The sequence below is a fragment of the Canis aureus genome, chromosome 22, assembly GCF_053574225.1.
Source record: "Canis aureus isolate CA01 chromosome 22, VMU_Caureus_v.1.0, whole genome shotgun sequence".
In the NCBI taxonomy this organism is placed as follows: Eukaryota; Metazoa; Chordata; class Mammalia; order Carnivora; family Canidae; genus Canis; species Canis aureus.
In genome coordinates, this window is record NC_135632.1 from 50905432 (window position 1) to 50930681 (window position 25250).

The 25250-nt window shown below is 42.0% G+C and overlaps 1 long non-coding RNA gene across 1 annotated transcript; it reads right to left on the reverse strand.

Annotated features, from left to right (window-relative positions):
- Positions 1–1189: 1189 nt before the first annotated feature.
- LOC144294218 (uncharacterized) lies at positions 1190–25175 on the reverse strand. Its single transcript, XR_013361675.1, has 2 exons — positions 25033–25175; positions 1190–2699 (listed from the first exon to the last, which is right to left on the reverse strand). It is a non-coding gene; the product is annotated as an uncharacterized LOC144294218 (long non-coding RNA).
- Positions 25176–25250: the final 75 nt, after the last annotated feature.

Here is a 25250-nt window from a genome sequence, read left to right on the forward strand (position 1 = left end):
TACCTTTGAGAACCTGAACTTAATCCAGGCATAGACTTGATTTTGAATTTCTTTTTAAGATTTTATTTATTCATGAGACACACGGAGAGAGGCAGAGTCATAGAGGGAGAAGCGGGCTCCTTGCAGGGAGCCCAATGCGGGACTAGATCCCAGGATCACAGGATCATATCCTGAGTTGAAGGCAGGCACTCAACCACTGAGCCCCCTAGGCGCCCCATTGACTTTGAATTTAAACAGGAAAGTAGTCACTAGTGAGGAGAGATGCAGGAATATGTAGCATCATGGCAGGGAGCTGCAGCCTTGCTTCAGATGGACTTCTTCAAGTGTGAGATAGGACAGGAGCCCTTCTGAGGTAAGGAGATAGATGAGAATTTCCTAGATTCAAAAGACAAGGGGAATGTCCAAAATGTTACAAAGCAGGAAGAATGATTAACTATCAAGGCCTATGGGGTTGCCAGATATTTATAAAACACAGTTAAGGATAGGATAGCTGCAGCCATAGCAGGGGAGATATTCTTGTTGTCTGGGATGGAGGTGCTTAGAAGTCAGAAAGGCTGAGGGTTATCCTCATGGAGGAGACTGATTCGGAACTGAGGAGAGGTGCTGACTTACAGGGTTGGGTCAGTTCCCCCAGAGAGTCCCCTGGGTTGAGAGAAACTGCATGTGGGGGTCAGCTGTGAAGAGGTTGGAGAGGAGGGTGTGATAAGAGGCCGGAGTCTCTGGGTGTGACCTGAGAGGTGACACATTCGGGAAAAATCTGGGTCTGACATCTAGCCCTCAAGATCAGCATATGGCGAGCAGTCCGGGTGGCTCAGCGGTTTAGCGCGGCCTTCGGCCCAGGGCGATCCTGGAGTCCCGGGATAGAGTCCCACGTTGGGCTCCCTGCATGGAGCCTGCTTCTCCCTCTGCCTGTGTCTCTGCCTCTCTCTCTCTTTCTCATGAATAAATAAAAATAAAATTTAAAAAAATGAACCACTCTTATAAAAAAAAAAAAAGATCAGCATGGCTAGGGGTTGGAGGTTCAGAGACAGGCAGAGCTAAACTTAAGTTGTAGCTCTGTCATTTTCTAGACACCTCATACTGTCCTTTAAATAAAGCTTACTGACCCTAGCTCTTGTCTCTTGTTAAATGGTAAGTACTCCATGAGTAGCAGGCTTATGTGAGGATTCAATAAGTGCATACGTGTAAATCCAAGTCGCAGATTCTTTATCATGCCTGAAATGTTTTCTCTTTTACAGATCTCAAGATCACAGAAATGTGATTCATCATCTTCCTAATACATCATCAGTATTTGTCTGTGCAGTGCAGTTAATCATGACCATTGATTTGGGTAGTTTTTCACAGTATACAAGTACTTTCCTACACATCAATCATGGAGTGAAGAATGATTCTGGTAATGAGGATTAGTAGGACAGACCTCCAGCTACCATTGTACTAGGAGGCTAGGTGAACATCACCCAGTTTCCCTGCAATTTAAACTTTAGTCTGTATTTGGTGACTCTATTTACCCTATGGGGATTGTGGTACCAACATTGGACTCATAAAGTCTGAACTCCAGCTTCGGTCCTGTGCAAGGAGTTGTCATAGCTGGCCTCATGTGATGAGAGTCACGGACCCTCCAGCATGACATGAGTTCTTGGGTTGTTCCACTAACCATTAAATAGATCTAAAGAGGACTGGCACATGTCCAGGGTGATGGAAAGCAGAGCGAGGGTAGAAGCTCTGGTATTGCTTGAATCCCACATATAGAGAAGCCATGCTAACAGATGGCAGGTGCATGCAGAGAGTGGGAACAGGGCACAGCAGGGAGGTTTCGAGCTCTAAAGTGCTGACATGCATGCTGGAGAACAAATGCTGGTGCAGTTACCCAAGAATTCTGAAAGAAGTTCAGGACTGGTGTCTTTGCTGTGGAAACATGAGTCCCCAAGTGATTATGCTGAGGGTTTCCTCGGACTTTATGTTTCATCCTGAAAATTAAAACTAATGAAATAATAACTGTGAGCAGAAAGTCTACTTCAAGTATAAAACTGCATGATTTTCATATTGTCATCTATGAGATCAGGATAATATCTCCTTAAAGTGCAGAGCAACCATTGCTCCCTTCCTTTGGACCCCAGGAGACTTGGGGGCTCACCCTGTCAGTGCACCCCTGTGGGTTGGGCCGAGAGAGCATCATCCCCAGGTGATTGGTGGGGGATTCCTGCCTGGTGTGTCCAGTGATGCTTCCAACTTCTGGATTCTCGTGGCTTCTTTCCCTTTCCCCAGTTTTATCAACCCGGTTTTCAAACTGTTCCTGGATGAGAATACATAGGACAGGTGGTGGCTGAGTTCCTGACAATGAAATAACAGGTAAGTAGGGACTTGACTTCGTTGCTGAACTGAGCCATCTTGGCCAAATAGCCAGGTTTCTCATTTTGGCTTGGGTGTTAAAAGTGCACTCAGGAAATACTGATGCTAGTTATATTCACCATGTTAGGTCAGGTCTGCTGGTCTGCTGTGGTCAGGTCTGCTGTGGAAAGAATCTCCTGCCAACATTTACACTCACTGTTCCAGCTTCCATGAGTAGAGTGACTTCACAGAACAAATGGGAAAGGTTCTCTTCTCTTCTCTTTTCTCTTCTCTTTTATTTCTTTTGTTTCTCCAGTCCTTAGGTTCAGGGGACAAACAAGTCCTTCGTATCATTTAGGGAGTGCAGGGGCCTTAGGCATGTGGTGAAAAGAAAAGGCAGAGATAAGTGAGAGAAGTATCTAGACCAGTGCAAAGGTAGGTGTTTCATCAGGTGAGTCCAGGTTATGGCGCTGGGAGGACTGTGGGACTGAGCAAGAGAGAGCAATGAGGAGTCATTTATTTTCCCTAATGTTAAACATTCAAATGTTTTTATATACTCTATACTTGAACATCTTGATAGCTTCAAAAAGGATAAGCAATATCCCCTTACCAAACTTATTCACAACACCTCAATCTCCCACTGTGTTCTTCACTTTTATTTAATTTTGAAAATCAAACACCATGTACGCAGAGTATCATTTTCTTAATTTGGAACTCCATGCTAAGGAGGAGTAGGGCAGACAGAACAGGATGCAGGGTGTTGGTCAGAAAATGACAGGCGATGAAGCTACAGGCTCCAGCTCCCCAAAGTCACACCAGTAAGACAGCCAAAATCTGTCTGATCCAGCTGGGACCCAACAAGTGGCATCAAGGGTCTCTTTTCTTCTCTCACCCCTGCCTGTCCTGGCAAGAGTACCAATTAGCCTCCAGGATGGGTGTGTGTATGTGTATCTTTCCCCTCTCTTCCTGGCACCCCTAGAGTTGTGATTGTGCCCCGATGTTTCCAGAGAGTAATGGTAACGACCATGCAAACTAGAGATGCCTGTCAGTCTTGTGTTTTTAGTAGTTGAATGGCCACAAAGTGTGTACAGTGGGTCCAGGTGCAATGAGTCATTGACTCTTGCTTCCTCCCTGTTCTACAAAGGATTCAACTTTCTTTGGGAACACAGCCCAAAGTTCTTGGGGTGAAGGACTGCACTGGGGTAGGTCTGGAAAAGCAGCCCCAGGCTGGAAGGATTGGGGCAGGTAAGTGAATTGCTAGGGGGAAAGGCTATGAGGTGAAAGGCTGAGGACACAGGAAGCTTGGCCTATAAAGTCAGGGTCCTACTGGCTCCCAGTTTGGCTAGGGTCTCAGAGGAGCAGAGAGGGGCTGGCATGCCAGCTACCTGCCAGGAGAATATAGCAGGAGGCAGCAGAAAGCAGGAGGTGTGGCTCATAAATGTCTCTGAAGATAATCTCCTTTGTGGCTACTGACACCAGGATACAGGGAAGACTTTATTCTTGTTTTTCACAATTGTTTGAGCTATTCCAATTCCTTGCCTTTCTGCATAAGTTTAAAAACTTCCATGTACTTTTCTTTTCTTTTTACATCTTGGATTTCTGCCACTTGCTGTTTTCCTTTAAAAGTTTATTATCAACATCTTTCTCTGTCAGAATCTATAAATCTATAAATGTGACTCAGTGGTTGAGTATCTGCCTTTGGCTCAAGGCATGATTCTGGAGTCCCGGGATTGAGTCCCACATCAGGCTCCCTGCATGGAGCCTGCCTCTCTCTGTGTGTCTGTCATAAATAGATTTTTAAAATCTTTTTTAAAAAAAGAAGCTATAAATGTATCTTATAATAATATAAACAAACCACAACACAAATGGATAGCACTGCGTTGTGTTGATATGCTAGAATTTACTTACCTGGTCCCTCTTCATGACTTTTTTTTTTTTTTTTTTTACAAATGTTCTGTTTTGATAAAGGGTTAGTATCCAAAATCTATAAAGAATATTTCAAACTCAACACCCAAAGAACAAATAATCCGGTCAAAAAATGGGCAGAAGACATGAACAGACATTTCCTCAGCTCAGGGAAATACAAATCAAAACCACAATGAGATACCATCTCACACCAATCAGAATGGTTAAAATGAACAAGTCAGCAAAAAATGTTGACTAGGATGAGGAGAAAGGGGAATCCTACTACACTGCTGGTGGGAATGCAAGCTGGTACAGACACTCTGGAAAACAGTATGGAGGTCCCTCAAAAAGTTAAAAATAGAGCTTCCTTAGGACCCAGAAATTGCAGTATTAAGTATATATCCTAAACATACAAATGTGGTGTCTGAAGGGGCCCCTGCACCCCAATGTTTATAGCAGCAATTTCCACAATAGCCAGACTATGGAAAGAGCCCAGATGTCCATTGACAGATGAATGGATAAAGAAGATGTGGTATGTATTTATAATGGAATATTACTCAGCCATGAAAAATGAAATCTTGCCATTAGCAATAATATGGATGGAACTAGAGGATATTGTGCTAAGCAAAATAAGTCCGTCAGAGAAAGACAATTACCATATAATTTCACTCATGTGGAAATGAAGAAACAAACCAGAGGAACATAGAGGAAGAGAGGGAAAAATAAAACAAGATGCCATCAGAGAGGGAGACGAACCATGAGAGTCTCTTAACTAGGGGAAACAAACTGAGGGCGGCTGGAGAGGAGATGTGGAGGGATGGGGTAACTGGGTGATAGGCAGGAAGAAGGACACGTGATGTAACAAGAACTGGGTGTTATATACAAGTGATGAGTCACTGAACTTTACCTCTGAAACTAATAATGCATTATATGTTAATTAATTGAATTCAAATAAAAAATGCATGTTCTATTATTATAATATGTGATGCTGATATTACTGTTTTTATTGTATATGTATTTGCAAATGATCCCACATTAGTTATTGCTATTGACTTTTCTTGTTGGACATGTAAAGATCAACTTGCTTACACTCTATGTGGTCAAGCTTATTGATCTTTCCTTTGTGGCTTCTAGGAAGTTTTTATTTTTATTTCTTTTTTTAAGATTTTATTTATTCATAGAGACAGAGAGAGAGGGGCAGAGACACAGGCAGAGGGAGAAGCAGGCTCCATACAGGAAGCCTGACGTGGGACTCGATCCCGAGTCTCCAGGATCACACCCCAGGCTGCAGGTGGAGCTAAACTGCTGCGCTACCGGGGCTGCCCTTCTAGGAGGTTTTTAAGAATGTAAGAGAGATGTGCAGGCTGGAATTATGGACTAAATATGATTCATGGTTCCAAATTTACAGTCCATGCCTGCCCACACCCCTACATATTTCACAAGGCCACTGGGAGCCTGGGAACTATTACTCTTACTGTGAGAACACTGTGAAGGGCTGTCCTCTCCACAGCACCAGGAAAATTTTCATATTCCTCCGGAGCTTGGAAGCAAACCCTGTAGCCATGAGAATTCTGTGAGGAGGCTCTACCCTTCTCAATAGCCATCACTCCAGTAAATGATAGTTCCTAGGCCCTGCTGATAAACTGTTCCAAGTCTGTTTCCTTCTGCCAGGATCTGCCCTGCAGGCCAAGAGGCTCATAGCAGAGGCACCCATGGCCACACTGGATGCAAAACACCTCTCATGGGCCCAGGTTGGAGATCCAAGGCTCAAGCAGAAATGATCCATGTCTTTTCAGCTGATGACTGTTCAGGTGTCAGGGATATCTGGTGGACACTTATATATCTTCTTCCTCCAGAACTCCAGGGAAATGGGCAATAGATGGGATTTCAGTGCAGAAAGGGAAACAGTACTCCAGGAGCCCTGTGCACTACCAGGATCATTGCTGGGGTGCCAGAGTGTTGGCACACCATCCACTTCCCCAGGAGTGGCTCTGGAGAAGGGTACAGGCCAGCACTGTGCTCCAGAGTCACTGAAGTGACAAGAAAAGATCAACTGGTGTGCTCCAGTGCCCCTTTGCCCATAGGGACCTAGTGGGAGTGCTGGGCGCAAAGAGGAGACAGTGTTCGTGTCCTCTGCACTTCATTGTGCACCCCAGTGGTGGTTTTTCCTTTTCTAATTTTTCCAAACCTTGCTTGGTAGTGGGGATCTCTCATGGATGTGCATGGAGGGCACCAGGAGGCCTCCCAAATACAAGTGGATCCTCCCATATATACTCATTAGAATGTCACAATTATTAAAAGTCCCCACTAAGTAGCTGGGGACCCTCTCCAAATGGCTGATGTGAGAAGCTTCCCTGTATTACCATCAATGAGGGTTTGAAGTCCTTGGTCCAGTCACCTGGTGTTCCACTCTCATCACCTTGGGTCTGAGAGCCATCTGAGTGCCATTTTCACAAGAAGTGATGGGTTACCTGTCAGCTGTTTATAGTTTCCTCTGGACCTCACTGAGAAATGTTCATGAGAGCATATCTGGGATTGCTGCTAGAGGGCTACTTAGGGAGGCCATCTGCATGAGTGATGTCATCCTGGTGGTGTCCTGGGATCCTAACTAGTGACATTCTCAACAGCTGGCTGTCACCTGTTGCCTATTCCCAGAAGGTCCACCAGATGGTCATGGGGTTGAATAGAAAATAGAATGATTTAACAATTGTTTGCCTGTCACTGAAGTCCAGTATATGATAGACATTAGGAAGGTAGAAATTCCTGAGGTTTGTTTGTGGCAATACAAATTACCATTGTTATACTTACTCTTCATTATTTTAATGGTAATATTGTTTGCAGTCAATGACAGAAATATGAATCAAGTTTTTCATTCCACAGAGTTTGACTGATTAAAGATGATGAAGTAGAGGTTTGGGTATGCAGAGTTTGAATCCTCTGAAGGCCAAGGATCTTCTCCCTGCAGCCCACACATATGCTCTCACACAAAATCTGAAGCAACCAGCCCAGAAATCCAGATCCCAACCTCTCAGGACTTGGTCAATGCCTGATAACTTCCTCATTTTTAATCCTTCTTTCAACTAAGAACCAAACGGGGAAAGTCAAATATGTTCCCCTAAGCAATCAGCTAGGATGCTTATAGTCAACCCATCTCCAGCTTCCTCATAGCACAGCACTACCTGGGATGAAGGCATGCTTTCCTTTTCTTGTACCACAAAGCTTTCCTGCTCCTCCTCCTGTCTCTGAGTCTGCCAAAGCAGATATGATAGCGGACTCACTTGCTGCATACAGTTGTCTCTGAATACACAGTGCTCTTTCTCATTTGGAGGTCTTTGTTGAAGTCTACAGAGGTTAGTAGAATGGGAAGCAAAAATTACTCAGGATAAAAAGCCTTGCTCCTGTTAAAGCTCTAAAGAGATTTTTTACTGATTAACCACAGTGTTTACAGCTAAGATATAATTCACATACCATAAAATTCACCCTTTGAAAAGGATACAATTCAGTGATTTATGTCTTCAGAAAGTTGTGCAGGCATCATCTGTCCCCAATCCAGAACACTTCACCTCAGAAAGAAACCCACTAACCCCTTTAGTAGTCACTTTCCATTTCACTCTCCCCATTCCTTGGTGATGACCAGTGTGCTTTGTGTCTCTATGGAGTTGCCTATTTAGTATATTTCAAGAAAAAAGAATTTTATGATTCGTGGACATTTAGGTTTGGCTTTTTACACTTCACATCATAATTTATTTTCTACAAATCTATAAAATTTGCCCTCACAACCTTTTCATGATACATTTCCATGGCATTGAGCACTGCCTTCCAGCCAAGTCTAACTTGCCCTAGCAACCTTCAACTCTCAGCAAACCCAGAAGGCACCAGTCAGCCATGTGTACTTTTTCAGAACTCCTGAAGCCACCCACCCCTACCAGGGCTCCAGCAATGGACAGACGCCCTGATGGCTGGGGAGTAGGGGAAGTGTTGTGGCAATGGCATGTGGAGAAAGGGATGAGAGAAGAAACAGACTGCTAAAGCCCATAGCAACTGATATTCCTAGTCTACTCTGAACCGAGGACCAACCATGTCCAGCCTACTTAGCTTGAGAGATCAGAAGCAATTGGGTGCCTTCAGGATGGGATGACCCATCCAAGGCTGGGCACCCCAACAGTCAATGCTGTGTAGCTATGCCATGTCAGGCTCCAATCACCAACGTGTTTTGAAAAGCCCTGGGGTCTCCTGACCTCTGTTGCTAAGCTGCTATTGACATAACCTCCATCATTCTGTGGTCCAAGCCAATAAACTGTCCACAGAGTTCCCAGGAGATTGTGCAAGCTCAGAGTGTGTGGCCAGTGGCATCAGATCTGGTACAGCTGGATGTCACGAGGGAGGAAAGTCAAGTCCCTTGTATTTCAATGTTACCCTGGAAGCACCTGCCCTTCTCTTACTCACTCTGGCATCTCTCCACCCAGGCATTCAACACACATGGCTATGGAGTAGGCGGGATCTCAGGGACAGCAGTAACAGGGTATCACAGCAACTGCAATGTCTTATAGTGACCAGTGCCAGGCACCTGCTCAAGCTCCACCTCCAGCAGCCGCTCTAGCAGAGCATCACTGCCTGATTCACTTAGGGTTAGGAACAGGAGTTCCAAAGGCACCAGTGATTTGTCCTAATTCACACACAGAGTCGAAACCTTAGGTGTGGTGGCTCTTAAAGCTGTCCCTGAAGAATAGATCTCCTATCTAGGAGACAGGTTGATCCTCAGATAGTTACAGTCTACTTGGTTAAATATAAAAGGATGTGGTCAGGAGAAAGGAGGTGGTGAGCTCAGCGTCCAACTGGTCCTGTTTCCCCACTTCCTGCTGCCCCATGGCCCAGCCACTGAGATATCTCCCTGCCAATAAACTGAGCTTCCATGTTGTCTTGTGTTGCCTCAGACACAACAGAGGAATGGCTGCCCTTCAAGTGGAAATTAGGTTTCATACTACTGAAGGATACAGGCCTAAGCTGTCTTCAAAGTGTAAACAAAGATTAAAGTTTCCAGAGAGGCGAGGATTAGAACAGAACCCTGGGGCACCTGATCTTGGAGGAAGAGAGGGAGGGTGGGAGAAGAATCCTATCTTTGGTGAACTTGACCTGCCTGTGTTTAATCATTTCACTTATTCATCATTAAACCATCTTTGCATTGTTCTGAGCCCCTTTCTGCAATGGCCAAGGGTCTTCACAGAGTTCACAGGCTGGAGAGGTCATTAAAGTGTGAACACAACACTTGGAGCTCACAGATGTGAGGGTGCAGGGAGAAAGTATGGGGTTCGAGAAGTACTTCAAGGAAGGGGTGACATCTAACCTAGAACTTCCAGAATGAGTGACCATCTACCCAAAGCCTGGCACTCAACAGTAGCCAAATACAAGACAAATGAATGAGCAAGTAAGTGAATGAATGGTTGTATCTCTAACACATAAGGAAGAGGAACAGTACACTCAGGCTGAGGCATGAAGACAGGGGCACATGAGGGACAGGTGGGAAGGGACTGCAGCCCAATGTTGGTCTCACCTTCTTTACTGGCATCTTATAGCCACAACAGCATGAGTTCCAGCTGCTCAGGGAGCAATTGCTTGTCTTCTGCTCTGGGGTACTGCTTGTCATTTTCATCAACAATGCCTGTGTGCCCTCAGTGTCCCCATGTGTAACTGTGCAACCCTCAAGGGGCCTTCGGGGGTAGGTTGAGGCACAGCCTGGTGGCGGGGGCAGGGAAGGAGAGAATGACAGGGGGTCCTTCAGAAGTGGAATCATGGCAGGGGATACATTGGAGGATATGTAGAAGAGGCTTTCTCAGGGCATGATGGTGGGGCTATTAGGGGATTCCCTCAAAGAGAGGGACTTCAGCAAGAGATGATGCAAGGGAGTAGGTCAGTGTGGGACCCAGACTTTGAGAAGTTTGGGATAAACAGAGACAGAGAAGACTGGAAGGAGATGAACACAGGGAACCAAGACCATCAAGGTCAGAGGTCATAACCCACCTGAGACTGGAAGGGGACTGAGGATGTGGAAGAAGTTCATTGACAGGAATCATCAAGATGGAGACCCATCATGTTCATTCACAGCCTCCTCATTCCTAACAATGCTGAGACCAGGGAGGCCCTTCAATAAACATGTGCTGACTAGTCCCAAATCACTTCTGTTTCTACTTTGAATTACTCTTGTAGAATTTCCTGAAATCAACAAATTGATGACCAGGTTCAGCTTAATTACCTCAGAAGTGAAACCTAGCATTACGCATAAAAGCAAAATATGACTCCAGGCAAAGCTAAGAATCCAAACCATAAAATAAGACTATCAACATGTACCTTGGCTTCAGGGCCTTTGCACTTGTTCTTCCAGACTGAAATATCTTTCCACTGTACTTGTCTGCTCCCTAAATGCATTCAGCAATTTGCTCACACTTCCTTCCTGACTTTATTGTTCTTCATGGTACATATCAATACCTGACTTTGTGTATGTTTAACTTAATTTTTACTATTCTGTCAGCCATATGAGAATGAGGACCTCCCTGCTGCTTCACCCCTGTTGTGCCCTGGTGTCTTGAACAGGCCTGGCACACAGTAGGCTTAGGTGAATGTCCTCCAGGCAAGCTTGAATTGGGGACACCTAGTAGTCTGGGAGCACTGTCCCAGATGGAGATGAAGGAGGCCAGAAGGACAACTTGCTGAAGCTTTCATTGTAGTAATATCTCCTGGGGTTAACCTAGGAGGCAATGAGAAGGTACTCCAATAAGAAGGCTGAAAGACATTAATATTTTTCCCAGAGCTGGAACAAATAATCCTAAAACTTGTATGGAACCAGAAGACCTCAAATAGCCAAAGGAAAGTTGAAAAAGAAAACAAAGATTGTGGCCTCACAATTCTGAAAGGCAAGCCATATTACAAAGCTGTGATCATCAAGACAGTATGGTACTGGCACAAAAACAGACACATAGATCAATGGAACAGAGTAGAGAATCCAGAAGTGGACCCTCAATTTTATGGTCAATTAATATTTGATAAAGGAGGAAAGACGATCCACTGGAAGAAAGACAGTCTTTTCAATAAATGGTGCTGGGAAAATTGGACATCCACATGCAGCAGAATGAAACTAGACCACTCTCTTGCACCATACACAAAGATAAACTCAAAATGGATGAAAGATCTAAATGTGAGACAAGATTCCATCAAAATCCTAGAGGAGAACACAGGCAACACCCTTTTTGAACTCGGCCTCAGTAACTTCTTGCAAGATACATCCACGAAGGCAAAAGAAACAAAAGCAAAAATGAACTATTGGGACTTCATCAAGATAAAGAGAGTATTTTGAAAGCACCAAGGAAAAAGGAAACAGATATACACAAGGGCAAAGCCATAAGGTTATCAGATGAGTTTTCAGCAGAAATTCTTCAGGCCAGGGGCAGCCCAGCCCGGGTGGCTTAGCGGTTTAGCGCCTCCTTCAGCCAGGGGCCTGATCCTGGAGACCCGGGATTGAGTCCCACATCTGTCTCCCTGCATGGAGCCTGCTTCTCCCTCTGCCTGTGTCTCTTCCTCTCTCTCCGTGTGTGTCTCTCATGAATAAATAAATAAAATCTTTTTTTAAAAAAAAAGAAAAAAAGAAATTCTTCAGGCCAAAAGAAAGTAGTAGGATATATTTAAGATACTGTAACCAAGAATACTCTATCCTGCAAGGTTACTATTCAGAATAGGAGAAATACAGAATATCCCAGATGAACAGAAGTTAAAGGCATTCATCACCACTAAACCAGCCTGGTAAGAAATGTCAAAGGAAATTGTTGAAGTTAAAAGAAAATACCATATTAGGAGGAAGAAATTGATGAAAGGGAAAAACATTTCACAAGTCAATGCAAATATATAATAAAAGTAGTAGATCAATCACTTATACAACCAGTATGGACCAGTTAAAGCACAAAAGCAGTAACAATCAGTTATATCTACAAAAATCAGTCAGTGGATACACAAAATAAAAGGCTGTAAAGTAGGACATAATATACAGAAAATGTAGGAGGGAGAATAAAAATGTAGTGCTTCTGGAATGAATTCAATCTTAAGTGACTATTAACAGTATAGACAGCTGTACATATACAGACAGATGTTATGTATGAACTTACAGGTAACCACAAATCAAATACCTATAATGGACACAGAAAATAAAGAAAAGGAATCAAAGTATAGCAGTAAGGAATTCCATCAAACCATAAGTGAAAAGAGCAAGAGACTAAAGGAACAGAGAAGAACTACAAAAACAACTGTAACACAAGTAACAAAATGACAATAAGTACATATGTGTCAATAATTGCCTTAAAAGTAAATGAATAAAATGCTCCAATCAAAAGACACGGGGTTACTGAATGGATAAAAATCAAGACCCAGCTCTATGCTCCCTATAAGAGACTCATTTCAGACCTAAAGACGCATGCAGATTGAAAGTGAATGGACGGAAAAACCTTTACCATACAAGTGGAGTTGAAAAGAAAGCTAGGATAGAAATACTTATATTGAATAAAATAGCACAAAGGTGATGTGCAACAAGGGACAAAAAGGACATTACATAATGATAAAGTGAGCAGTCCAATTAAAGTTTATAACAATTGTACATGTTTATGCACCCAACCTGAGAACACCTAAATACATAAAGCAGCCATTAACAGACATAATGGAAGACAATAATAGTAACACAATCATAGTGGAGAAATTTAACACCCCACATATATCCATAGATAGAATATCCAGACAGAAAATCAACAAGGAAACAGTGGCTTTCTATAACACAGCAGACCAGATGGACCTGACACATATATACAGAACATTCCATCTTAAAACAGCACAATATGCATTCTTTTAATGTGCACATAGAACATTCTTCAAAACAACTTCCTGCTCTGAGGACCAGAGAGCCTGGCACACCATTTCTACACCTCTTCCCCAAGTCCACCCCCAATATATCAGCACTCACTGACTTCAGTATGAAATATAGCACCACCCAGTGCTGGCCTAAGCAGCATACACCAAGCCCTGCCCCCTCGGCCCCTGCAGATGCTTCTACAATAGGGATAGTTCACCTGAGAATCAGCAAGAAGGCCTCACCCCCAGAAGACCAGTACAAATTTCTCACACTCACCAAGTCTACTGATTATAGAGTGCTGCAAAGCTTCATCTCTAGAGGAAGTAGGATCAAGCTTACTATATTTTATTTATTTATTTATTTATTTATTTATTTATTTATTTATTTATTTATGATCTAGCTTGTTTTGACAAGCACACCAAAATATGCCTAGGCTCTAGCTTCCTTTTTTCCCTTTGACAAGTCTCAATACAGCCATTACTCTCAGGAGCAGGAATAAAACAGGCTTTACCATCAAAAACAAACAAACAAAAAAAACCAAAACACAATAACCCAGACAAAATGGTAATTTAGAGGAATTCACCCCAAAAAACAGAACAGGAAGAAGTAATGGCTAGGGATTTAATCAATACAGTTATAAGTAATATATCTAAACTAGATTTTAAAACAATTAATTATAAGGATACTAGCTGGGCTTGAGAAAAACAAAGAAAACACTAGAGAATCCCTTATTGCAGAGATAAAAGAACTAAAAAACTAGTCAGGCCAAAATGTAAATGCTATAACTAACTCAAACCTGAATGGATGCCAAGACAATGAGGATAGATGAATCAGAGGAATGACTCACTGATATAGAAGTTAAAATTATGGAAAACAATGAAGCTGAAAAAAAAAGAGGAAAATAAAATACTGGATTGTAAATGTACACCTAAGGAACTGAGCAACTCCTTAAAGCATAATACTATTTGTAACACAGGAATCTCCGAAAAAGAGAAAGAAAAAGGAGCAGGTTTCTTTGAGCAAATTATAGCTGAAAATTTCCCTAATCTGGAGAAAGACACAGACAATGAAACCCAAGAAGCATAGATACTTGCCATTTAATTCCACAAAAGCCAGCCATCACCAAGACCTATCATAGTCAAATTCATAAGATACACATACAAGGAAAGAACCCAGAAAGCAACAAGAGGGGCGGGGGAGGGGGAATCCTTAACATACAAGGGAAAAACAGATCAGGTTCACAGCAGATCTGTCTACAGAAACTTGGGAGGCCAGAAGAGAATGGCAGGATACATGCTCAATGGGGAAAATCTGCATCCAAGCATACTCTATCCAGCAAAGCTGTCATTCAGAATAGAAGAGATAGAGTTTCCCAGACAAACATAACCTAAAGGAGTTCATGACCATGAAAAAAGCCCTGAAAGAAATATTAAAGGGGACTCTTTGAGTGAGGACATATAAAAGATCAAAATCAGCAAAGACTAGAAAGGAGCAGAGAACAAAACTCACAAACACCAATTTTACAGATAACACAATGGCATTAAATTCATATCTATAAATAATCACTCTGAATGTAAATAGATTAAATGCTCTAATTGAAAACATGCAGTATCAGAATGGATACAAAAAAAAGATTCATCTATATACTGCCTACAAGAGACTAATTTGATCTAAAGACATCTGCAGATTGAAAATGATAAGGTAGAGCACTATCTATATGTTAACGGATGCCAAAAGAATGTCAGACTATCCATATATCTATCAGATAAAGTAGTTTTTAATCCAAAGACAGTAACAAGAGATGAAGGGCATTAAATCATAATTAAGAGTCTATACATCAAGAAGATCTAACGATTGTAAATATTTATGCTCTCACCTTGGAGCACTCAAATGTGTAAATCAATTAATAACAAGCATAAAAAAACTCAACTGATAGTAACACAATAATAGTAGGGTCCTTAGCACCCCACCCACAGCAATGGATAGATCATCTAAGCAGAAGATCAAGAAAACAATGGTTTCGAATGACATACTGGACCAGATGGACTTCACAGATATATTCAGGGAATTTCATTCTAAAGCACTAGAATACACATTTGTTTCAATTGCACATGGAACATTTTCCAGAATAGATCACATACTGGGTCACTGACCAGTCCTCAATAAATACAAAAACTTGAGATCATTCTCTGCATATTTTCAGACAATGCTATGAAACTTGAAGTCAAGCATAGTAATAATAATGATAATAATAATAATTTGGGAGGACTACAGATATATGGAGGTTAAAGAACATCCTACTAAATAATGAATGAGTTACCCAGGAAATTAAAGAGGAAAAAAAGTTTTTAAATACATGGAAGCAAAAGAAAATGAAAACACAACAGCCCAAAACTTTGGGATGCAACTAAGGTGGTCCTAAGAGAGAAGTATATTGCAATACAGGCCTACATCAAAAAGCCAGAAAAATCTCAAATACACAAACTACTCTTACACCTTAAGGAACCAGAAAGGAACAGCACATACAGCCTACGGCAAGCAGAAGAAGGGAAATAATAAAGATTAGAGCAGAAATAAGGATATAGAAACAAAAGAAACAGTAGAACAGATCAATGAAACCAAGGGTTGGTGCTTTGAAAGAATTAAGAAAATGGAGAAACCTGTAGCCAGACTTATGAAAAAGAGAACAGAAAGGACCCAAATAAATAAAATCATGAATGAAATAGATCACAGCCAACACCACAGAAATACAAACAATGATAAGAGGATATTATGAAAAATTATATGCCAGCAAACTCGGCAATCTGGAAGAAACAGACAAATTCCTAGGAACACAGAAACTGTCAAAACTGAAACAAGAAGAGAGAGAAAATTTGAACCCATTATCAGAAAAAAAAAGTCAATCAGTAATATAAAAAAAAAAAAATCTCCCAACAAACAACAGTCCAGGTCCAGATGGCTTTTTTACCAGGGGTATTTTACCAAACATTTAAAGAAGAATTAATACCTATTCTTCTCAAACTGTTTCAAAAAATAGAAATGGAAGCAAAACTCCAAAACTCATTCTACAATTACAAGCATTATCCTGATTCCAAAACTAGACATATCTACTTAAAGAGAACTACAGGCCAATATCCCTGATGAATATGGATGCAAAAATTCTCAACAAGATACTAGCTAACTGAATCTAAAAGTACACTAAAAGAATTACTCACCATGATCAAGTGGGATTAATTTCTGGGCTGCAGTAATGGTTCAGTGTCCACAAATCAATCAACATGATATACCACATTAATTAAAGAAAAGATGAGAACCATATGATCCTGTCAATAGTTTGAGAGAAAGTGTTTGGCAGAGTACAGCATCCATTCTTTTTTTTTTTTTTTTTTTTTTACAGCATCCATTCTTAATAAAAACCCTCAACAGAGTAGGGATAGATGGAACATACCTCAACATCATAAAAGCTATATATGAAAGACTTACAACTAATATCAGCCTCAATGGGGAAAAAAATAAGAGCTTCTCTTTATGGTCAGAATTGAGACAGGGATGTCCACTCTTGTCATTACTATTTAACATAGTACTGGAAGTATTAGCTTCCAGCAATCAGACAACAAAAAAAGTAAAAGCACTCAAGTCAGCAAGAAAGAAGTCAAACATTCATTCTTCACATACTTCATGATACCCTATGCCAGAAAACCAAAAACTTGCTAGCATTTATACAGGAATTCAGCAAAGTCACAGGATATAAAATCAATGTACAGAAATCTGTTATTTCTATACACCAAAAACAAAACAGCAGAAAAAGAAATCAAGGAATTGATCCCTTTTACAACTGCACCAAAAAACATAAGATACCAAGAATAAACATAACAAAAGAAGTAAAAGATCTGGAATCTGAAAAACTATAGAACACTGGTGGAAGCATGACACCTGGGTGGCTCAGTGGTTGAGCATCTGCCTTCGGCTCAGGTTGTGATCCCAGGGTCCTGGCATCAGGTACCACATCGGGTTCCCTGCAGGGAACCTACTTCTCCCTCTCCTTCGGTCTCTCTCTCTGTGTCTCTCATAAATAAATAAAAAAATAAAAAAAAAGAACACTCATGCAAGAAATTGAAGAGGACACAAAGAAATGAGAAAGCATCCCATGCTCATGGATGGAAAGAAGAAACATTGTTAAAATGTCTATATTACCCTAAGTAATCTACACATTTAACACAATCCCTGTAAAACTATGACCAGAATTTTTCACAGAGCTATAACAAACAATCCTAAAATTTATATGGAGCCACAAAACATCCTGAATAGCCAAAGCAAGTTGAAAAGAAAACCAAAGCTGGTGATATAACAATTCCAGACATCCAGCTATAGTACAAAGCTGTAGTCATGAAGACAGTATGGTACTGGCACAAAAACAGACACACATAGATCAATGGAATAGAGTAGAAGACTCAGAAATGGACCCACAACTATATGTCCAACTAATTTTCAACAAAGATGAAAGAATACCTAATTTTAAAAAGACAGTCTTCAACAAATGCTGGTGGGAAAACTGGACAGAAACATGCAGAAGAATGAAACTGGACCACTTTCTTACATGATACACAAAAATAAATCAAAATGGAGTGGCACAGGAAACCACCAAAATCCTACAGAACACGGACAGCAACCTCTTTGACCTCAGCCACAGCAACTTCTTACTAGACACATCACTGGAGGTAAGGGAAACAAAAGAAAAAATGAACTATTGGGACTTCATCAGGATAAAAAGCTTCTGCACAGAAAAGGAAGCAATCAACAAAACTAAAAGACAGCCTATGGAATGGGAGAAGATATTTGCAAATGACATATCAGATAAAGGGCTAGTATCCAAGATCCATAAAGAACTTATCAAACTCAACACCCAAGAAACAAACAATCCAGTCATGCAATGGCCAGAAGTCATGAACAGAAATTTCATCAAAGAAGACATACACATGGCCAAGAAGCACATGAAAAAATGCTCCACATCACTTGCCATCAGGGAAATACAAATCAAAACCACAATGAGATACCACCTCACACCAGTGAAAACAGCTAAAATTAACAAGACAGGAAACAACAAATGTTGGAGAGGATAAAAGGGAACCTTCTTGCACTGTTGGTGGGAATGCAAACTGGTACAGCCACTCTGGAAAACATTGTGGAGGTTCCTCAAGAAGTTAAAAATAGAGCTAACTTATAACCCAGCAATTGTACTACTGGGTATTTACCCCAAAAATACTGATGTAGTGAAAACACCTACACCCCAATATTCATAGCAGCAATGTCCACAATAGCCAAACTGTGGAAGGAGTCACATTGTCCTTTGACAGATGAATGGATAAAGAAGATGTAGTCAGGCAGCCCAGGAGGCTCAGCGGTTTGGCGCTGCCTTCAGCCCAGGGCCTGATCCTGGAGGACTGGGATCACGTCCCATGTCGGGCTCCCTGCGTGGAGCCTGCTTCTCCCTCTGCCTGTGTCTCTGCCTCTCTGTGTCTCTGTCTCTGTCTCTCTCTCTGTGTGTCTCTCATGAATAAATAAATAAAATCTTAAAAAAAAAAGATGTGGTCTATATATACGATGGAATATTACTCAGCCATCAGAAAGGATGAATATCCACCGTTTTCTTTGATGTGGATGGAACTGCAGGGTATTATGCTGAGTGAAATAAGTCCATGAGAGAAGCACAATGATCATATGGTTTCACAGGGAATATAAGAAATAGTGAAAGGGATTATTAGAAGTGAAAGGAGGGAAACTGAGGGGGGGGGGAATTAGAGAGGGAGACAGCCATGAGTGACTCCTAACTCTGGGAAACAAAGGGTTGCAGAAGGGGAGGTGGGTAGGGTGATGGGGTAGCTGGGTGACGAGCACTGAGGAGGGCACTTGATGGGATGAGCATTGGGTATTATACTATTTGTTGGCAAATTTAATTTAAAAAATTGAAATTACTGTGGCTGAGTTTCTTTTGCTCAGCCACAGTAACTTCTTGCAAGATACATCCACGAAGGCAAAAGAAACAAAAACAAAAATGAACTATTGGGACTTCATCAAGATAAGAAAGCTTTTGCACAGCAAAGGATACAGTCAACAAAACTCAAAGACAACCTACAGAATGGGAGAAGATATTTGGAAATGATGTATCAGATAAAGGGCTAGTTTCCAAGATCTATAAAGAACTTCTTAAACTCAACAGCAAAGAAACAAACAATCCAATCATGAAATGGGCAAAAGACATGAACAGAAATCTCACAGAGGAAGACATAGACATGGCCAACACGCACATGAGAAAATGCTCTGCATCACTGGCCATCAGGGAAATACAAATCCAAACCACAATGAGATACCACCTCACCCCAGTGAGAATGGGGAACATTAACAAGGCAGGAAACCACAAATGTTGGAGAGGATGCGGAGAAAAGGGGAACCCTCTTCCACTGTTGGTGGGAATGTGAACTGGTGCAGCCACTCTGGAAAACTGTGTGGAGGTTCCTCAAAGAGTTAAAAAAAGACCTGCCCTATGACCCAGCAATTGGCCTGCTGGGGATTTACCCCAAAGATACAGATGCAATGAAATGCCGGGACACCTGCACCCCGATGTTTCTAGCAGCAATGCCCACAATAGCCAAACTGTGGAAGGAGCCTCGGTGTCCATCGAAAGATGAATGGATAAAGATGTGGTTTATGTATACAATGGAATATTACTCAACCATTAGAAACGACAAATACCCACCATTTGCTTCGACATGGCTGGAACTGGAGGGTATTATGCTGAGTGAAGTAAGTCAATCGGAGAAGGATAAACAGTGTATGTTCTCATTCATTTGGGGAATATAAATAATAGTGAAAGGGAATATAAGGGAAGGGAGAAGAAATGTGTGGGAAATATCAGAAAGGGAGACAGAACATAGAGACTCCTAACTCTGGGAAACGAACTAGGGGTGGTGGAAGGGGAGGAGGGCGGGGGGTGGGGGTGAATGGGTGACAGGCACTGAGGGGGGCACTTGAGGGGATGAGCACTGGGTGTTATTCTGTATGTTGGCAAATTGAACACCAATAAAAAATAAATTTTTATAAAAATAAATAAATAAATAAAACCTCAAAAAAATTGAAATTAAAAAAATTGAATTTAAATAAGAAATTAAGGGACGCCTGGGTGGCTCAGCAGTTGAGCATCTGCCTTCGGCCCAGGGTATGATCCTGGAGTCCCAGGTTGAGTCCCCACATCATGCTCCCTACATGGAGCCTGCTTCTCTCTCTGCCTATGTCTCTGCCTCTCTCTGTGTGTCTTTCATGAATAAATAAAATTTTTAGAAATAAATAAGGAATTAAAAATAAATAATAGGGAAATGGGCAAAAAATAAATGTTGGTGAGGATGTGGAGAAATTGGAATCTTGTGTTTTGGTGGTGAAAAACAGAATTCATGCAGCTGATGTAGAGGACAGTTGATGTGAAGTAATTCTGAACACAGAATTACCAGATGATCCAGCAATGCCACCTTTGGATATATACATAAAAAAATTGAAAGCAGGGCCTAAATGAGTTATTTTTACACCTATGTCTATATCAGCATTATTCACTACAGACAAAAGTTGTAAGTAACCCAAATGTCCACTGATGGATACATGAATTGATAAAACGTGGTATACATACACATTCAGCTTGTAAAAGGAAATTTTGATTCATTCTACAATATAACATGGATTAACCTTGAGAATATTAAATAAACCATATATTTAATGATATTTGATTATTAATGATTATGATTTAATGATATTGATTAAATATCAAATAAACCATTTGACAAAAGGTCAAATACTGGATGATTCCACTTCTATGAGGTATCTAGTCAAATTCATGAGACAAAAAGTAGAATAATGGTTGCCTGGGGCTGGTGGAAGAAGGAATGGGAAGTTACTGTTTATTGAGTTTCAATTAGGAAAGATCAAAAAGTTTTAGAGTTGGTTAGAGGGAATGGTCGTAGAACAATGTGAATATACTTAATACCACAGAACTACACTCTTAAAAATAAAATGGTAAGTTTTGTTATATACGTTAATTCAAAATTTTCATCTTACTCAATAAATGTTTTTTGAGTTCCTAGACTGAGCCCTGGGGATTCAGTAAAGGTGGAGCTCTTCAGTCATGGAACAAGTAAACAAGTAGATAAATTACAGGGTGCTAAATGCTGTCAGGGAAAGAGGGGGCCACATAACCTGCAGCCTGGGTGTGTTTCTGTGCTTATGAGGAACAGCCAGGGAAAAAAAAAATCCCACAACTGCTGGAGTCTAGGTTCAGATTTGAAGGAGAGGGAAGTAGTCAACTGGAGGAGGGACTACAGTGAGGGAATATACCTAGCGGTGGGTATCAGCTGTGTGCAGGAGACAGGAATATGAAGTAGTGGGGTGCAGAGAAAGTCCGTGTGGCTGCAGATTCAAGGGCTGGCAAGTGGGGGGAGTTGCCAGTTAGACATGATGAACTGAGTAGAAGCATAAAATATTTTAAGTCGGGTTTGGGTTTAGGTCACATCATCACTGAGTTTTTAGCAGCATGTTTGCAGTCTAGATGGGGAAGAAGATGGATAAACACACCCACACATACTGGAATTTTAATACAAAGCTTCAGAGCTAAGTTCTTCTAAATCAGTGGTCTGGCACGGGAGGGCATTGTTCTTATATATGTCTCTGAGACTCTTCTCCCCTCTGTAGCTTCTGAAAGTTTAGCTTTTCCCAACTCCATTTTTAACCCCTCCCTCCCCCTATGTACTCTCCACTTTGGTCATCTCTGTCCTCAGCAGTTAAGGTGAAGAGATGAAATGGATCCAGTCAGATCCTGGTCTGGATTGAGGGGAGCTGATGAAGCTGCCACTCAGTTAAATATATATACTTATTGAGGACCTACTATGTTCTTTGTAGAGTGCTCTGAGGATACAATGGTGAGTAAACTGACCCAGGTCTCGAACCCTACAGGGTTGGACGGTACAGTGGGAGAGAAACAGAATCATAGATCACCCTCTGTGTCTGTAGTTGCGAACATCCCCATTTTCACTTTCTTTGGTTTACCTAAGGTCAACCACAGTCTGGAAGCAGATGATCCTCCTTCTGATGCACTGTCAGGTCAATAGTAGCCTAACTGTACATCACAATGCCTACATCACTCACGTCATTTCACTTTATCCCATGGTTATTTTTATCATCTCCTATCATCACAACAAGGGTGAGTATAAAACAATAAGAGATCTTGAGAGAGACCATGCATTCATGTAACTTTTATTATAGTACATTGTTATAATTATTGTTTTATTATTAATTATTGTTGTTAACTTCATACTGCGCCTGATTTATAAATTAAACTTTATCATAGATATGTATGTGTAGGAAAAAACATAGTATATATATGGTTCAGTACTGTCCACAGTTCAGGCATGGGGTATTGGGGGGGTCTTAGAACATGGATAAGGAGAAACTATTGTTATTTTAACTGCAAAAAAGGTGCTACTTCCTCCTAGTAGGGGAATAGAATGTGGGATCCTAGGACAGGCACTGTACTTGAGAAACTAATACAAACTGCTCACCAGAAGGAGTTGTGTGCAGCACATGGAGACCTCTGAAGGACAGGCCAGGACAGCCTTGGTGGGCTGAGGGAGGGAAGGGAATGAGGCTGCAGAAATGCAGGACCTAGCTTATCACAGGCAGTGGAACCTCCTCTGTTATCAAGGCTATCAATGCCTCCAAATGAAGAATAACAAACCTTGCTGGTCTCTGGGACACATTAGCATTTTACTCTGCACAGGATTTTGACCACAGAGGTAGGAGAATCCAAATTCTGTTTTTCACAATCAGACAAATAAATGTTTGACTTAGATCCAACCAACCATGGGGATCCCTGGGTGGCTCAGCGGTTTAGTGCCTGCCTTTGGCCCAGGGCGTGATCCTGGAGTCCCGGAACTGAGTCCCACATCAGGTTCCCTGTGATGGGGCCTGCTTCTCCCTCTGCCTGTGTCTCTACCTCTCTCTTTCTCTCTCTGTGTGTCTCTCATGATAAAATAAATAAAATCTACAAAAAAAAAAGATCCAACCAACCAACAGTAACAAAAGAAGAGGAAAGTCTAGTAAATGAAAACACAGGTTAAGGATATAATGTATCCTTCAATAATCAATTTTAATGATTAAGGAAAGTCTAGTAAATGAAAACACAGGTTAAGGATATAATGTATCCTTCAATAATCAATTTTAATGATTAAGAAAATATACAGAATTGAAATTAACAGAAGAATCTATCAATAAAATCAACCTAGGGATCCCTGGGTGGCGCAGCGGTTTGGCGCCTGCCTTTGGCCCAGGGCGCGATCCTGGAGACCCGGGATCGAATCCCACGTCGGGCTCCCGGTGCATGGAGCCTGCTTCTCCCTCTGCCTGTGTCTCTGCCTCTCTCTCTCTCTCTGTGACTATCATGAATAAATAAATAAAATCTTTAAAAAAATAAAATAAAAAAAAAATAAAATCAACCTAAAGAATAAAATGAATAGCAGTTTCAGTACTGCAACTCCATTGATGGCTGAGTAATACTCCATTGTACATATATACCACATCTTCATCCATTCATCTTTCAATGGACAGCTGGGCTCCTTCCATATTTTGGCTACTGAGGGCTTTGCTGGTCTAAACATTGGGGTGTATGTGCTCCTTCAAATCACTCTCTTTGTATTCTTTGAATAAATCCCCAGTAGTGCAATTGCTGGGTCCTAGGGTAGCTCTATTTTTAACTTCTTTTTTTTTAATTTTTTTAATTTTTATTTATTTATGATAGTCACACAGAGAGAGAGAGAGAGAGGCAGAGACATAGGCAGAGGGAGAAGCAGGCTCCATGCACCGGGAGCCCGACGTGGGATTCGATCCCGGGTCTCCAGGATCGCGCCCCGGGCCAAAGGCAGGCGCCAAACCGCTGCGCCACCCAGGGATCCCTATTTTTAACTTCTTGAGGATCCTCCAGACTGTTTTCCAGAGTGGCTGCACCAGTTTGCACCCCCATCAACAACGGAAGAGGGTTACATTCTCTCTGCAACCTCGCCAACATCTCTTATTCCCTGAGCTGTTAAATTTTAGCCTTTCTTACCAGTGTTTCAATTTATAGTTCCCTGATGACTTCCTCCAATCACTTGTAAAAATGTAAACCACTCTTTGATCACAGAGCCAACCAAATTCTGGTGGTAGATTTGGCCTGCAGCCCCATCCTATATGATAAACAATTTCTGGTCACTGAAGATGACCACATATCCACATTTCAGTAAAGTTACCCAATAGAGACAATTTAGAAGCTTAGAGATTAATCTCAACATTTTTGTTCTGCTCAGATTAGAAAGCAGGTGTTACTGCCATTCTGGAGATTAACAGATTAGGTCCTCCAGCCCCTTGCTATACTTGAAAACCACCCATTTGTGAGGTATCCTAAAACCTGGAAATCCAAACCTTCAGGAAGAGCAATCTAAGTGGACAACACATCAGCAGATCCTACAAAGCCCTCGGTTTTTGCAGGCACAGCCGTGAAACACGGGTCTTCAGGAATGCAGGCTAGTGGTGAGAGCTCCGGCTGTAGGGCAGCAGCTCAAAGCCGTAGGTGAGTATCGCCCCTCCGCACTGCACTGGCGTCCCTGCTGCTGACGGGACGCAGGGCCCCGGACACGCACACTCACGCCCGGCTGGGGGCGGCCCTCAGCGGCCCCCGCCCCCCGCCCCCCGCCCCGCGCCCCCACAGCCTGACCGAGCAGCCAGCTGGTTCTCAGCCTCCTTCCCAGGCGCCAGAGCACACAGAAAACCTCGCCCAAGCACTCTCCTCACGCCAGGAAAAGAGACCTAAGCAGAAAGAGCATGGCAAGGGAGGCCGCGCTACTAACCACCGTCCACCCTCACACCGCTAAGGTGACCAACTACTCGCCCACAGACGGAGACTACTCGGTCGCCCCGGACGGACTTGGATCCCGGAGTCTCGCGACATCTGCTACTGTCCGACGCTCCAATAGTAAGACATCTCGCGGGAGTCCCCCCGCAGCGCCGGAGGGTCAGGTGACTTCACGGCTCCGCCCGCGTCTTCCGGGCCGCGGGGACCTCCTCA